Here is a 14,269-nt window from a genome sequence, read left to right on the forward strand (position 1 = left end):
AGAAAGCAATTAGTTCATCTGGCCAATTCAAGATTTGGAAATTCTGTTTGTCACTCTGTGCCAAGTTTGGCCTTGCCCTGCGTCTGGAAATTAGCTCTCTGGCAGCATTCCACGTGAGATAGGTGGGTGTTGATAACCTTCCTCTGAAAGACTGTTTATCAAGCCTTGTGGACTGTAAATGAGGGTAATTTACAGTCATATAAATAAAAGAGGTGGGACTAAGATTGTACTTTATACTTTCTAAGGAAGCCTAGGTCAGAACAAGCACTCCTTTTGAGATGCAGAAAGCACTGGATTTCTGTCCTCACTTTCTGACATCCTGGTTCCCTGCTTCTGAGGATTTCATTTTCTGCTCTTTCTCTTCCTCTTCCTCAATGATATCTTGGATGGATGGATGGATGGATGGATGGATGGATGGATGGATGGATGGATGGATGGATGGATATCTCTGGGAACTAAAACAGGTATTGAATCAATTTAAGCCTTCTGGATTTACAGCCAATGTCCAACCCTATGTTGTGACTCAGGCCCAAGTAGGTAGTAGGAAACTCAGTCAGTGTAAAAACCAACAAACTTAATTCAAACATCTGAGAATTACTTCATTCTCAGCATAGTCCAACTAAATTAAAGCAAATTCCTCCCAACACAGATTCCTCGGTCCTATCACCAACCTTGGTCCAATTAGGCAAACTGCCAAAGGCTTTCCTTGGCAAAAGTTCAGAAGACACCAATACAAAATAAATGCAAGAAGACAAAGCTATCAACATTGTTTTCCGGCAAAACCCAGACGCCGTTGCTGGTTCTTTAAGCCTTATGGGAGGGGCCAATCATCTCTTGGCCATACTCTTGAGTCGTCCTCTTTGCTTGAGCTGCTCTTGCCTTCTGGCAGCTGTTCTCATGTGTGCATTAGGAACAGGCTCCTCCTGTTCCTCTGCCTCACTACTGTCAGTCTCCGGAGGCTCTGGAGTCTGTACCTCACTCCCCACCTCAGCCTCCGACAGAGAACCCTCATCCAGGCCTTCCCCAGACTCCAGGACTGGCCCACGTTCTTCCTCAGCCTCATCGCTGTCCGACTCCATTGCCAGCTCCACAGGCTGCTGGAGGACCACAACACCCTAGCAATGACACTCGTCCCAAGAGTAAGAACAGACAAGTCCACATGAATAAGAACAGAAATTTCTCAACAAAGTTTCTCTTTGTGGCAAGAACAAACATTCTTGAAGGTACACAAGAACAAATTTTAATTTTAAAAATGGAGGAAGGAGACCACTGAGCAAGGAATAACACTGAAAGAGGAAATGGCTGAAGGTTCTCACCTCCCTTATATTATTTGAAGGAACCTGACTAGATTGGAGTGCCTAAATGTAAAACCAGTATGCTCAAGTAGAGGCTCTTAGTGAATAATAACACACGGTGTGGATGTGGAGAGACACACAGCTCAGCCCATCCGGCTACAACCAAAAACATATACCGATAATGACATTTTTGGTGAAGACAAAGCCAAGAAGGTAGCTTCATTTTGGCAGTTTACAGTTTGATCTAGGCATGAAAGAAGAAGAAGAAAGTTTCCCAAAGAAAGGCTTCAACCTTTTGTTTTCCCCAAATGGATGAAGGCCAAGTATTACATGGAACTGGTTTGTTATCAGAGGGTTATGACAAATCTTTGAGAAACAGAGAAATCATTTTCTTAGCACGTTGGGTGAACTAGACCTACATATTAAGACAAAATAGGTCTGATTGAGCAGAGCATGTGATGCAAACACAATTGGGTTTTTTAACTTGGGTTTACAGTGTTGTGTGAACCCAACCTACAATCCCAATGTGTAAATTTGTTCTGTTTGTTGAATTATTATGTTCATCTGTGCAATCAAAATTCCGTGAGAAGATACTTGAGGTTGATGGGGACAAAATAGTTTTCCTGTTGCTGGGCTGTGTCTCTCAGAGTCCCTGGTGGCCAGGTTCTTTTGCTCTGGCATCCTCAGTGGTGGAGACCAACATTTACAAGGACTTGTCATGACCTGCAAAGTACTAACCCTGTAAAATTTGGGCTGGTTCTATTGTGTGACCCCAAAATAAACACGGAAAATTCCAAACACAATAGACTTTATCAGTCTCATTCTGAGCCATACAATTTTCTACTTCCACAAACATTTTCACCCACGGCTAAGGAAGCTCTGGGATTCTCCTTTGCTTCATTCTCCAGATGCTTGCAAGATTCTTTGAACCTTGTTTTTGAGTTTCCTCTGTTCTTGCAAATTAATGACAGAGGTGCACCTGTATTTTTTCATCTGTTACAATGTCTTTGCATTGTTTCACAGCTGTTCCTAATCTGGGGAAACTCCAAGAAAGAGCTTCATGCTGTACATCTCCTGGATTTAATCGAAACATAAGAAGACACAGCACTGCAAGGTATTAAAGAAGTGATGGCACCATGAAAAACAGGATACAAATGCACCCCCTTCACTGAAGCCTTTCAAATGCATAGCAGTTCCCAGAATTCATCAATAACGCAGCCACTTCTACGGTCTGAATGGTGGTCCTCGATTTATGACTGCAACGGAGAGCAAAATTTCTGTTGCTAAACAAGGTGATACATCTAGATCTGGGGTCTCCAACCTTGGTCCCTTTAAGACTTGTGGACTTCAACTCCCAAAGTCCCTCAGCCAGCTTTGCTGGCTGAGGAACTCTGGGAGTTGAAGTCCACAAGTCTTAAAGGGACCAAGGTTGGAGACCCCTGATCTAGATGGATAATCAAATGCCCCATTCAGTAGCAGGTACTTAGATTTATACACGGTGGGGAAAAACCACCACCCACCCCTCTTGAGAAGTAAACAGAGAAATAATGATGAGTCTTGTGGTTTTTTCCTGCTGTTCTGATTATTTTTTTAAAATTTACTTCCTTGAAGGGTGATGGATGTTTTCTGGATTGCTGATATTGCAGACTGAAGGGAGGAAATTGTTAACATTTCCATCTCCTTGCAAGAGTGTCAGAGATTTGGTTGATGTTGGGAATTGTTGGCATCGTCTTCAGGTTTCGCTTTCCGTTTCTTTGCATCTGATTACTGGGGAATTTAAACTATAATAACTCATAAAGGCTGGTCTGGTTTCAACTTACAGTATACAGTTGGCTCCGAACCACTCACAAAGGAAAGAGATGGATTTCTCCAAAGGAGGAGCTGCTGTAGCTATTGAACCAGCCAAATTGGAAGATTGATTGTAGAGGTGGCTCAGTGGCTAAGAGGCTGAGCATGTCGATCGAAAGGTCGGCAGTTCAGCGGTTCAAATCCTTAGTGCCGTATAACAGGGTGAGCTCCCGTTACTTGTCCCAGCTTCTGCCAACCTAGCAGTTCAAAAGCACATAAAAATGCAAGTAGAAAAAATAGGGACCACCTTTGGTGGGAAGGTAACAGTGTTCTGTGCGCCCTTGGCATTGAGTCATGCGGCCACATGACCACAGAGACGTCTTTGGACAGCGCTGGCTCTTTGGCTTTGAAACGGAGATGTGCACCGCCCCCTAGAGTCGGGAACGACTAGCACATATGTGCAAGGCGAACCTTTACCTTTACCTTATAGAGGTGGCATGTGATTGGGTCTATGTGATGCTGTCTTCCTCTGGGATCGAGAGGGAGGTCCCATCTTTTGTGAAAGAAATATGCTGCTGCTTCTTCTCAGGAAATCATTATGGGACCCATCAGTCCTGGATATCTTTCACCTGGTCTCCTTTTTTTCTAAGGAAGGTGGTTGAGAAGGTGGTTAGGCTCACCCTTCAGAGTGTTGTGAGGGAAATGGATTAGCTGGAACCTTTTTCCGACAAGTTTCAGCTGTGAGTTAGTATTGATAGTGTCTGTTGATGACCTCTGAAGCAACCAGGATGGAGAGAGGCGAGAGTAGTGGCCCTTCTTGATGTCACAGAATTCTTTCATAGTATCCTTCTGGACCAAACTTTAGGGATTTAGGAGGGGAAGGACATGTTGCAGTGATTCTCCTGCTCGGTAACAAAAATTCCAGTCTACGTTGATAGGAAGGGAAAACTGGAGTCCAAAACTCTTGACCTGTATGTGGGGAGGGGGGGCGGAGTCACTCTTGGTCTGCCTATTTAGCCTGTACAGGAAGTAATTGGGTGAGGTCATCTGCAAGCATGGGGTCAAGTATCCTCAATACACTGATGATGTCCTATTAAGGGGCCATAAGCACATAGATCCTCTGGATCCAAGACCTCTCAAAAGCTTCAGCTGATCTGGAATCCAAAAATGTGGGCAGATATGGTCATGCCACAATACGCCCACGGGATTTCTCTGCTCCCTGGACTTCACTGGTGTGGGGGAAATTAATTTTCAGATGAATGGAACAGTGGAAGACAAAATGAGACATAAAGAATGTGACCTTGCAATATCTAGCTCACATATCCATTGCGTGTTTTTTTTAATCCAAACATCATCATTATTATTATTATTATTATTATTATTATTATTATTATTATTATTATTATTAATAATAATAATAATAATAATAATAATAATAATAATAATAATTTAATTTGTATACCGCCCTTCTCCCGAAGGACTCAGGGCGGTTCACAGCCAAGTAAAAAGACAGTCAATAAATACAATACAATAAAAGCAATGATAAAAAACTTATTAAATTTGGCCCATAATTAAAATAAAACCATAAAAACCCAATTAAAATACTACTAATAAAAATTATTAATAAAATAATAAAAAATATTCCCAATGCAAATAATAAAAAACATTCCCAATGCAACCCTTGGAACTCAAGAAGCCAATGTTTCGTTTTTTTCACTTGCGCGTCTCAGTGAAGAGCAGAAGGGCAAGAGGTTACCTGAGGCCGTCCCTTATGAATATGTATTATTAATGCATATGTATGTCTACATCGTTTTCCCCTTCTTCCTGAAATGCATAAGTGGAAATGCATCTCTTCCTCTGCAGGGATGTCTCACTATATTTTTGAAGGAGACAACCCCCTCCCTGATACATGCTGTTTAATAAACACTGCAGTGAGCCTTGTTTATTTGCTTTGGGTCTTGCGTAATGATTCCACGACTGAGAAGCTTCTGGGGGCAACATCATCTATTAATTCCCAAACAACATAGAGCCTAATTATTTGAATTCTGCCCCTCTCCCATTGCTTCTGCCCATCATACATAATCAAACAGGTTGATAGGTCTACTCTGGGTCTTGGGGGGCGGGGAAGGTGATATGTTAGCAGTCTTCCAAGTACTTTAGAGGCTGGCACAGAGAAGAGGGAGTCAATTTATTTTCCAAAGCACCTAAGGGCAGGACAAGAAATAATGGAGAGAAGATCATTAGAGAAAGAACCAATCTAGAATGAAGGAGAAATTTCCTGACAGTGCGAACAACTAATCCGTGGAACGGCTTGCCTCGAGAAGTTGTGGGTGCTCCATCACTGGAGGTTTTTAAGGACTGACATTTGTTTGGAATGGTCTAGAACAGGGGTCTGCAACCTTGGCAACTTTAAAGCTTGTGGACTTCAACTCCCAGCAAAGCTGGCTGAGGAACTCTGGGAGTTGAAGTCCACAAGTCTTAAAGTTGCCAAGGTTGCAGACTCGTGGTCTAGGATCTCCTGCCATGGGCAAGGAGTTGGACCAGAAGATCTCCCAAGGCCTCTTCCAACCTTATTATTCTATGTTCTAATATTCCAATCTATTAAACAGTGTCATCGGATGGGACTTAGGAAGCAGTTCCATCAGATGACAATGTCTGGAATAGTTCTCCCCAGATATATGGACAGCCTGGATTCTATTCTTCATTACATTGACCCCTGAAGACCTAGCTCTGTCTTCAGACTTTGGGACAGGGTAGTTATGGGCTCTCTTTGTGAGGGTTGTTGTCTGCTGTTGTTCTATTTCTTTGGTTTTTGATTTGTTTGTCACTAGGAGTTATTGAGAAGTTGTGTTATTTCTCAATAATAGAAACATCTGGTAGAAATAGAGAAGTAAGTAAAAATGCCTGCAGCCTGAGCGTCTTCGAAAGAACTCTGGAAGGCCTCGGAAACTTCCAAACCTCCTTTTGTTCCCCATCTTTCTCACCCCTCTGCCTCAACCCATAATGATTCCCAATCATGGAGCCTTACACCCCATAATTCAGGAAGCTGAGTAATGGAAGAAACAACAACCATTTAATCACTCAGCACTGGTGGTCTCTCCACAGAGAGGTAAGGGAGGGGAGCATTTCTCAAAAGCTGCGGTTGCTCCCCCCCCTCCTGTATTTGGGGTAGAAAAAAGGAAGTCTTGGGTAGAAGGAGGAGTTCCCTGCATGGAGAGTTGGGGGCATGGCGTGGGAGCAAGCAAAGAGGGTCTTCCCATGGAAAAAAAAAAGCTACCATCGGCAATCGGCTCATAAACCAGCTACTGCGGGAGATTGAAGGAATCATGCTAGCCAGGCTAAAACGCTGGGATTTTAATGGAACGCTGGAGCCAAAGAGGTTTTTGCCAACCTGGAGCCTTCCAAATCCTGTCCCCAGAATTCCCCAGCCGGAACGACCACTAGGAGCTGAAGTTGCAAAGGAAGGCAGCTATTACAATTTTTATATTCAGTAGCAGTATTTCATTGCAGATTGCTTTTTAAAAACAAACAAGTAAGCCCTTTGTTAAAATGTTTTTGAATGTTAGTAGCTCAGGTTGGTTGTTATATTGTTGGTTTGAGCTCCGAGCTTAGTGATTTAGAATAACAGAGTTGGGAGGATCCTTGGAGGTCTTCTAGTCCAACCCCCTGTTTAGGCTTGAAACCCTACACCACTTCAGACAAATGGTTATCCAACACCTTCTTAAAAATTTCCAGTGTTGGAGCATTCACAACTTCTGGAGGCAAGTTGTTCCACTGATGAATTGTTCTCACTGTCAGGAACTGTCTCCTTAGTTCTAAGTTGTTTCTCTCCTTGATTAGTTTCCACCCATTGCTTCTTGTCCTGCCCTCAGGTGCTTTGGAGAATAGCTTGACTCCCTCTTCTTTGCGGCAACCCCTGAGATATTGGAACACTGCTATCATGTCTCCTCTAGTCCTTCTTTTCATTAAACTAGACATACCCCGTTCCTGCAACCGTTCTTCATATGTTTTGATCTCCAGTCCCCTAATCCTCTTTGTTGCTCTTCTCTGCACTCTTTCTGGAGTCTCCACATCTTTTTTACATCGTGGCTCTCAAAGTATTCCAAGTGTGGCCTTACCAAGGCCTTATAAAGTGGTATTAACACTTCACGTGATCTTGATTCCATCCCTCTGTTCATGCAGCCTAGAACTGGGTTGGCTTTTTTGGCAGCTGCTGCACACTGCTGGCTCCTATTTACATGGTTGTCCACTAGTCCTCTTCGGGATCTTGGTGGCAAACGTTTCATCCCTATTCGAGGAGACATCTTCAGTGCACTTTGGATTGAGAAGAGACATTTTCTGTGTGTTTTGGACAATCCACGTCTCCTCGAATACGGATGAAATGTTTGCCACCAAATCGCCAAGCTCAGAGCTCAAACCAACAACATAAGCCCTTTGTGCCAAAGGTTTGGTTTTATGGCCAGTAGCTGCAGGTAGTCCTCGACTTATGACCGCAACTGGGACCAGAATTGGCATTGCTAAGCAAGGGGGTGAGTCATGCCTGATTTTACCACCTTTATTGTCACAGTTGATAAATGAGTTGCGGCTGTTAAGTGAATCGCACGGTCATTAAGCAAATCCGATTCTCCCATTGGCTCTGCTTGTTGGAAGGTCTCGGATTGTGACCACAGGGCCTTGGGTTTACAGCAACCACTGTAGATATGTGCTGGTTGCCAAATGCCCAAATTTTGGTCACATGATTGTTAGGATGCTGCAACGGTTGTAAATGCAAGGACTGGCTGTAACTTTGAACAGTCACTAAACGAATGGTTGTAGGTGGATGACTACATGCATATTTCACCGCACATTGTGAGACAAACGAAACAGGTAAGCCCTTGGTGCAAACAATTTGGAGAGAAGGGGACAGTTTATTAAGTAACACAAGACATTTATTTATTATTTATTTATTTATTTGATTTTTATACCGCCCTTCTCCCGAAGGACTCAGGGCGGTGTACAGGCAACAATAAAATACAGACACTACAGTATACAATTTAAAATGCAAGTAAAAAAACTTATTATAATTAGCCTAGAACTTTAAAAATTTATAAAAACCAAAACCCCATTTAAAATTAGTAAAAAATTTAAAATCGATAAAATTTATGTAATTTAAAATTTAAAATTTAAAATTTAAGCCAGCCCCGCGCGAATGAAAAGATGTGTCTTCAGTTTGCGGCGGAAGGTCCGAAGGTCAGGTATTTGGCGTAAGCCCGGGGGAAGTTCGTTCCAAAGTGTGGGAGCCCCCACAGAGAAGGACCTTCCCGTGGGGGCCGCCAGCCGACATTGCTTGGCGGACGGCACCCTGAGGAGTCCCTCTCTGTGAGAGCGTACGGGTCGGTGGGAGGCATGCGGTAACAGCAGGCGGTCCCGTAAGTACCCGGGCCCTAAGCCATGGAGCGCTTTAAAGGTCGTAACCAACACCTTAAAGTGCACTCGAAAGGCCACAGGTAGCCAGTGCAGTCTGCGCAGGAGCGGTGTTACGTGGGAGCTACGTGAAGCTCCCTCTATCACCCGCGCAGCTGCATTCTGGACTAACTAAAGCCTCCAAGTGCACTTCAAGGGGAGCCCCATATAGAGAGCATTACAATAATCCAAGCGAGAGGTAACGAGCGCGTGAGTGACTGTGCACAAGGCATCCCGATCAAGGAAGGGGCGCAACTGCCGAACCAGGCGAACCTGGTGGAAGGCCCTCCTGGCTGTGTTATCCATGACCAGGATCAAAATCAGCTTGGTAATTTAAAGGTGATTTCTTATTTTAATTTGGAGGGGGTTGGGGGCAGTGGTGAAATTCAAATTTTTTTACTACCAGTTCTGTAGGCATGGCTTGGTGGGCGTGGCAAGGGAAGGATACTGCAATCCCTATTCCCACCCCATTCCAGGGGAACAGGACCGCCTGCTGCCGCCAGTAACCTCCCATAGACCGGTGCGCTCTCACAGGGAGGGCCTCCTTAGGGTGCCGTCGGCCAATCAATGTCGGCTGGCGGCCCCCAGGGGAAGAGCGTTCTCTGTGGGGGCTCCAGCCTTGTGGAATGAACTCCCTGTGGGGCTACGTCTTCTCCCTGATCTTTGGACCTTTAAGCGCAAGCTCAAAACTTTCTTCTTTCACCAAGCAGGGCTGGCCTAATGATAAATTTTAATCGAGGGTTTATTAGTGGGGGTTTTAAGGGGTTTAATCTATTTTGTAACTTTTACTTAGTAATTTTAAATATTCAGCTTATTGAATCAGATTTTTAATGAATATTGTATTTAAAAATTTTTTGATATCTATGTTTTATCTATGCTGTACACCGCCCTGAGTCCTCGGAGAAGGGCGGTATAAAAATATGAAAAATAAATAAATAAATAAATAAATAAATAAATAAATAAATAAATAAATAAGAATATTGCAAAATCTCCATTCCCAACCCACTCCAGGGGGAAGGATACTGCAAAATCCCCATTCTCACCCCACTCCTGGGGAAAGGATACTGCAAAATCCCCATTCCCTCCCCACTCCTGGGGGAAGGATATTGCAAAATCTCCAGAACCTGTCAGAACCTGCTGGATTTCACCCCTGGTTGGGGGTGCTTTTAAGGTCAATCAGGTAAACTAAGATCAGGGTTTCATTGTCTGTTGTCCTGTTTCTTTCTTGGGCTGGGTTTCAGCCCCTTCTGTCCTTCCCAACATTCAAAACGCCATCGAGAGAAATTTGAAATAAATTCTCAAACATCGGAAGACTAAGGTTAGAAGGCACTAATCTCTTTCCCAGCAGGAAAAAAAAAAGATTCTGAGAAGTTTTAAAGGCAGATTGCGCTAACTGGATTCCAAACTAGCACAGTTCTTGGATTCCAATGGTTTTGTTTTCCAGGCAGTTAAATATAAACTATACATTAAATATAAATTAAATAATATTTACGAATTGTTTCCCCCCCTCCCCAAATTCATTGCCTGGCTTCACCCAGATTGGAGAGAGGATGTTACCCTTTATGTACCCACAAAAAGGCAATCTTTGCCCTCCCGCCACACACAAAATGCTTATTCACAAAAAATACTCCTTTTCATTGTTATTTGTTTGGCTTGCTAATTTGATGAAGTGTGTGTGTATGTGTGTGTGTGTGTGCCAACACATGCACATGAGCAAAGGGGAAACGTATAGGAATAACTGTGCTGTGGAATAAATTACCATCAGTCTGGCTGAATCCATATTGTTAAAATTTTTCAAGATAAATCTGGAAAATATCTATTTGGGATGATTTAGGGATAATTAATTTCCTCTTAGGGGGAAGTAAGGTAGGTTTTAAAGCTCCCCCCCTTCCCAGATTCTGCATTCATGCACTGTTATGTTGGTATCCCTGTTGCATCTTTGATTTCCTTCCTACATTGGTTCCCTTACTCCGAAAGTGACTTAAGCAATATAAAAGCATGTGATGAATAGAATAGAATAGAATAGAATAGAATAGAATAGAATAGAATAGAATAGAATAGAATAGAATTCTTTTTTATTGGCCAAGTGTGATTGGACACACAAGGATTTTGTCTTGGTGCATACGCTCTCAGTGTACATAAAAGAAAAGATACCTTCATCTAGAATCATAAGGTACAACACTCAATGATAGTCTTAGGGTACAAACAAGCAATCAAATCATATTAGGAAACAGTCACTATAAATCTTAAGGATACCAGCAACAAGGTTACAGTCATACAGTCATAAGTGGGAGGAGATGGGTGATGGGAACGATGAGAAGATTAATAGTAGTGCAGACTTAGTAAATAGTTTGACAGTGTTGAGGGAATTATTTGTTCAGCAGAGTGATGGCGTTCGGGGGAAAAAATGTTCTTGTGTCTAGTTGTTCTGGTGTGCAGTGCTCTGTAGCGTCGTTTTGAGGGTAGGAGTTGAAACAGTTTTTGTCCAGGATGCGAGGAATCTATAAATATTTTCACAGCCCTCTTTTTGACTCGGGCAGTATACAGGTCCTCAATGGAAGGCAGGTTGGTAGCCATGTTTTTTTCTGCAGTTCTAATGATCCTCTGAAGTCTGTGTTTTTCTTGTTGGGTTGCAGAACCAAACCAGACAGTTATAGAGGTGCAGATGACAGATTCAATAATTGGGCACTTTGAGCTTTCTGAGTTGGTGCAGAAAAAACATTCTTTGTTGTGCTTTTTCGATGACATTTTTGATGTTAGCTGTCCATTTTAGATCTTGAGATATGGTAGAACCTAGAAAATGCTATTAGAATAGAATAGAATTTTTTTATCAACCAAGTGTGATTGGACACACAAGGAATTTGTCTTGGTGCATATGCTCTCAGTGTACATAAAAGAAAAAAATTGGGTGATCTGGAGGGCAGGTAGTCCTCGACATATGACTACAATTGATCCCAGATTTTATGTGACTAAGTGAGAAATTTAAGTGAGTTTTGCTGCATTTTACAATTTTTCTTGCTATATTTGTTCAGTGAATCACTGCAGTTGTTAAGTTAGTAATTATACAGATGTTAAATGAATCTGGCGTCCCCTTTGACTTTGCTTGTCAAAAGGTCGTAAAAGGGGATCACATGACCCCAGGACATTGCAACCGTCATAAATATGAGTCAGTTGCCAAGCATTTGAATTTTGATCATGTGACCATGAGGATGCTGCAACAGTCATAAGTGTGAGAAATGGTCATAAGTCACTTTTTTCAGTGCAGTTGTAACTCTGAATGGTCACTAAGCGAACTGTTGTAAGTCAAGGACTACCTGTACTCTATGTCAAGGTTCCAGAAAAACCTCTTCTGCATAAAAAAACCTCAGAAGCCATTGTCTTTCAGAGTTCTTTACTAGCGTGAGGAAACTGGCACACGATGAGTGAAATTCCAAAACTGAACTTCTGGATTCTTTTCCCAGTTATACAAACCCCAAGAGTCCCACCCCCCTGACCCCTTTGCTGGTCACATGGTCCCACGTTCTCCCAGTTCATTCGAATATCTTCTTGCCACTCTTCCTGCAGATGTGAACACCATCCGACCTTGACCACTTGAAGAATGTTACCATACCCCTCAGCCCCCCTTCCTCCCCTCAGGGGAAAAATGTGGCAGCGTCTGGAACCCTAAAGTCTAATATGGTTTCCAGGCCTGACACTCTACACATAGTTATAAACTATGACAGTGTTACTCAACCTTGGTCACTTTAAGACCTGTGGACTTCAACTCCCAGAATTCCCCAGCCAGCTATGCTGAGCCCAAGGGAGGGATCAAACACATAATCAGTCATGAGGCCTTTCACACCCAAGAGAGATCTAAGTCCAGCCCACCTTGAATTCCTTGTTTACTGCCAAATTGCCTTGACTGTTAGTAGTTCAGAGTCTTAAAGAGTGTGTAAGCTTGCAACAAATCTTTATACCCATTTGAGCAAGCAGTGTGTTGCAGCTGCCAAAAAAGCCAACACAGTTCTAGGCTGCATTAGAAGTGAAATGGTATTACACTTCATGTAATTTTGATTCTATCCCTCTGGTAATGCCTTGGTAAGACCAAACTTGGAATACTGCATCCAGTTTTGGTCTCCACGATATAAAAAAGATGTTGAGACTCTAGAAAGAATGCAGAGAAGAACAACGAAGATGATTAGGGAGGCTAAAACATTTAAAGAACAATTGCTGGAATTGAATATGTCTAGTTTAATGAAAAGGAGTAGGGGTGACATGTTAGCAGTCTTCCAATATCTGAGGGGCTGTCACAGAGACCAGGAGGTCAAGCTATTCTCCAAAGCACCTGAGGGAGGACAAGAAACAATGGATGGAGACTAATAGAATAGAATAGAATTTTTATTGGCCAAGTGTGATTGGACACACAAGGAATTTGTCTTGGTGCATATGCTCCCAGTGTACATAAAAGAAAAGATACGTTCATCAAGGTACAACATTTACAACACAATTAATGGTCAATATATCAATATAAATCATAAGGATTGCCAGCAACAAGTTATAGTCATATAGTCATAAGTGGAAAGAGATTGGTGATGGGAACTATGAAACGATTAATAGTACTGCAGATTCAGTAAATAGTCTGACAGTGTTGAGGGAATTATTTGTTTAGCAGAGTGATGGCCTTCGGGAAAAAACTGTTCTTGTGTCTAGTTGTTCTGGTGTGCAGTGCTCTATAGCGTCGTTTTGAGGGTAGTAGTTGAAACAGTTTATGTCCAGGATGCGAGGGATCTGCAAATATTTTCACGGCCCTCTTCTTGATTCGTGCAGTATACAGGTCCTCAATGGAAGGCAGGAGGAGAGAAGGAGAGGAGAGAAGCAATCTAGAACTAAGGAGAAATTTCCAGACAGTTAAAAAATAATCAGTGGAACAACTTGCCTCCAGAAGTTGTGAATGCTCCAATAGTGGAAGTTTTTAAGAAGAGATTGGACAACCATTTGCCTGAAATGGTATAGGGTCTCCTGCCTGAGCAGGGGGTTGGACTAGAAAACCTCCCAAGTCCCTTCCAATTCTTCTCTTCTCCTCTTCTCTTCTCTTCTCTTCTCTTCCCTTCCCTTCCCTTCCCTTCCCTTCCCTTCCCTTCCATTCCATTCCTGATTTTCCTGGCACATGACAATCTGGTTTGCAATTGGCTGTCCACATTATTAATCCCTTTCCTGCCTTTCACATTGATTCTAAGCCATCACTGAATGCGGTAGTCCTGACTCATGAGCATCTATGCCACTTACTTTAATTAAGGGAATCTGTTTTAGCAGATCGCAGGCAGAACGACGAGAAGAAAAAACTGTGTGAGCCTGCCTGCTTTTTCTAGTCTGCCTTTATAGATAACAGACAGAATAACAGAGTTGGAAGGGACCTTGGAGGTCTTCTAGTCCAACTACCAGAAAACCCCTATAGCATTTCAGGCAAATGGTTGTTCAACATCTTCTTCAAAACTTCCAGTGTTGGAGCATCCACAATTTCTGGAGGCAAGTCGTTCCACTGATTCATTGTTCTAACTGTCAGGAAATTTCTCCTTAGTTCTAGGTTGCTTCACTCCTTGATTAGTTTCCACCCATTGCTTCGTGTCCTGCCTTCTGGTGCTTTGGAGAATAGCTTGACACACACAGCCTCTTCTTTGTGGCAACCCCTTAGAACAGGGGTCTCCAGCCTTGGTCCCTTTAAGACTTGTGGACTTCAACTCCCAGAGTCCCTCAGCCAGCTTTGC

Source organism: Ahaetulla prasina, chromosome 10 (genome assembly GCF_028640845.1).
Source record: "Ahaetulla prasina isolate Xishuangbanna chromosome 10, ASM2864084v1, whole genome shotgun sequence".
Classification (NCBI taxonomy): domain Eukaryota; kingdom Metazoa; phylum Chordata; class Lepidosauria; order Squamata; family Colubridae; genus Ahaetulla; species Ahaetulla prasina.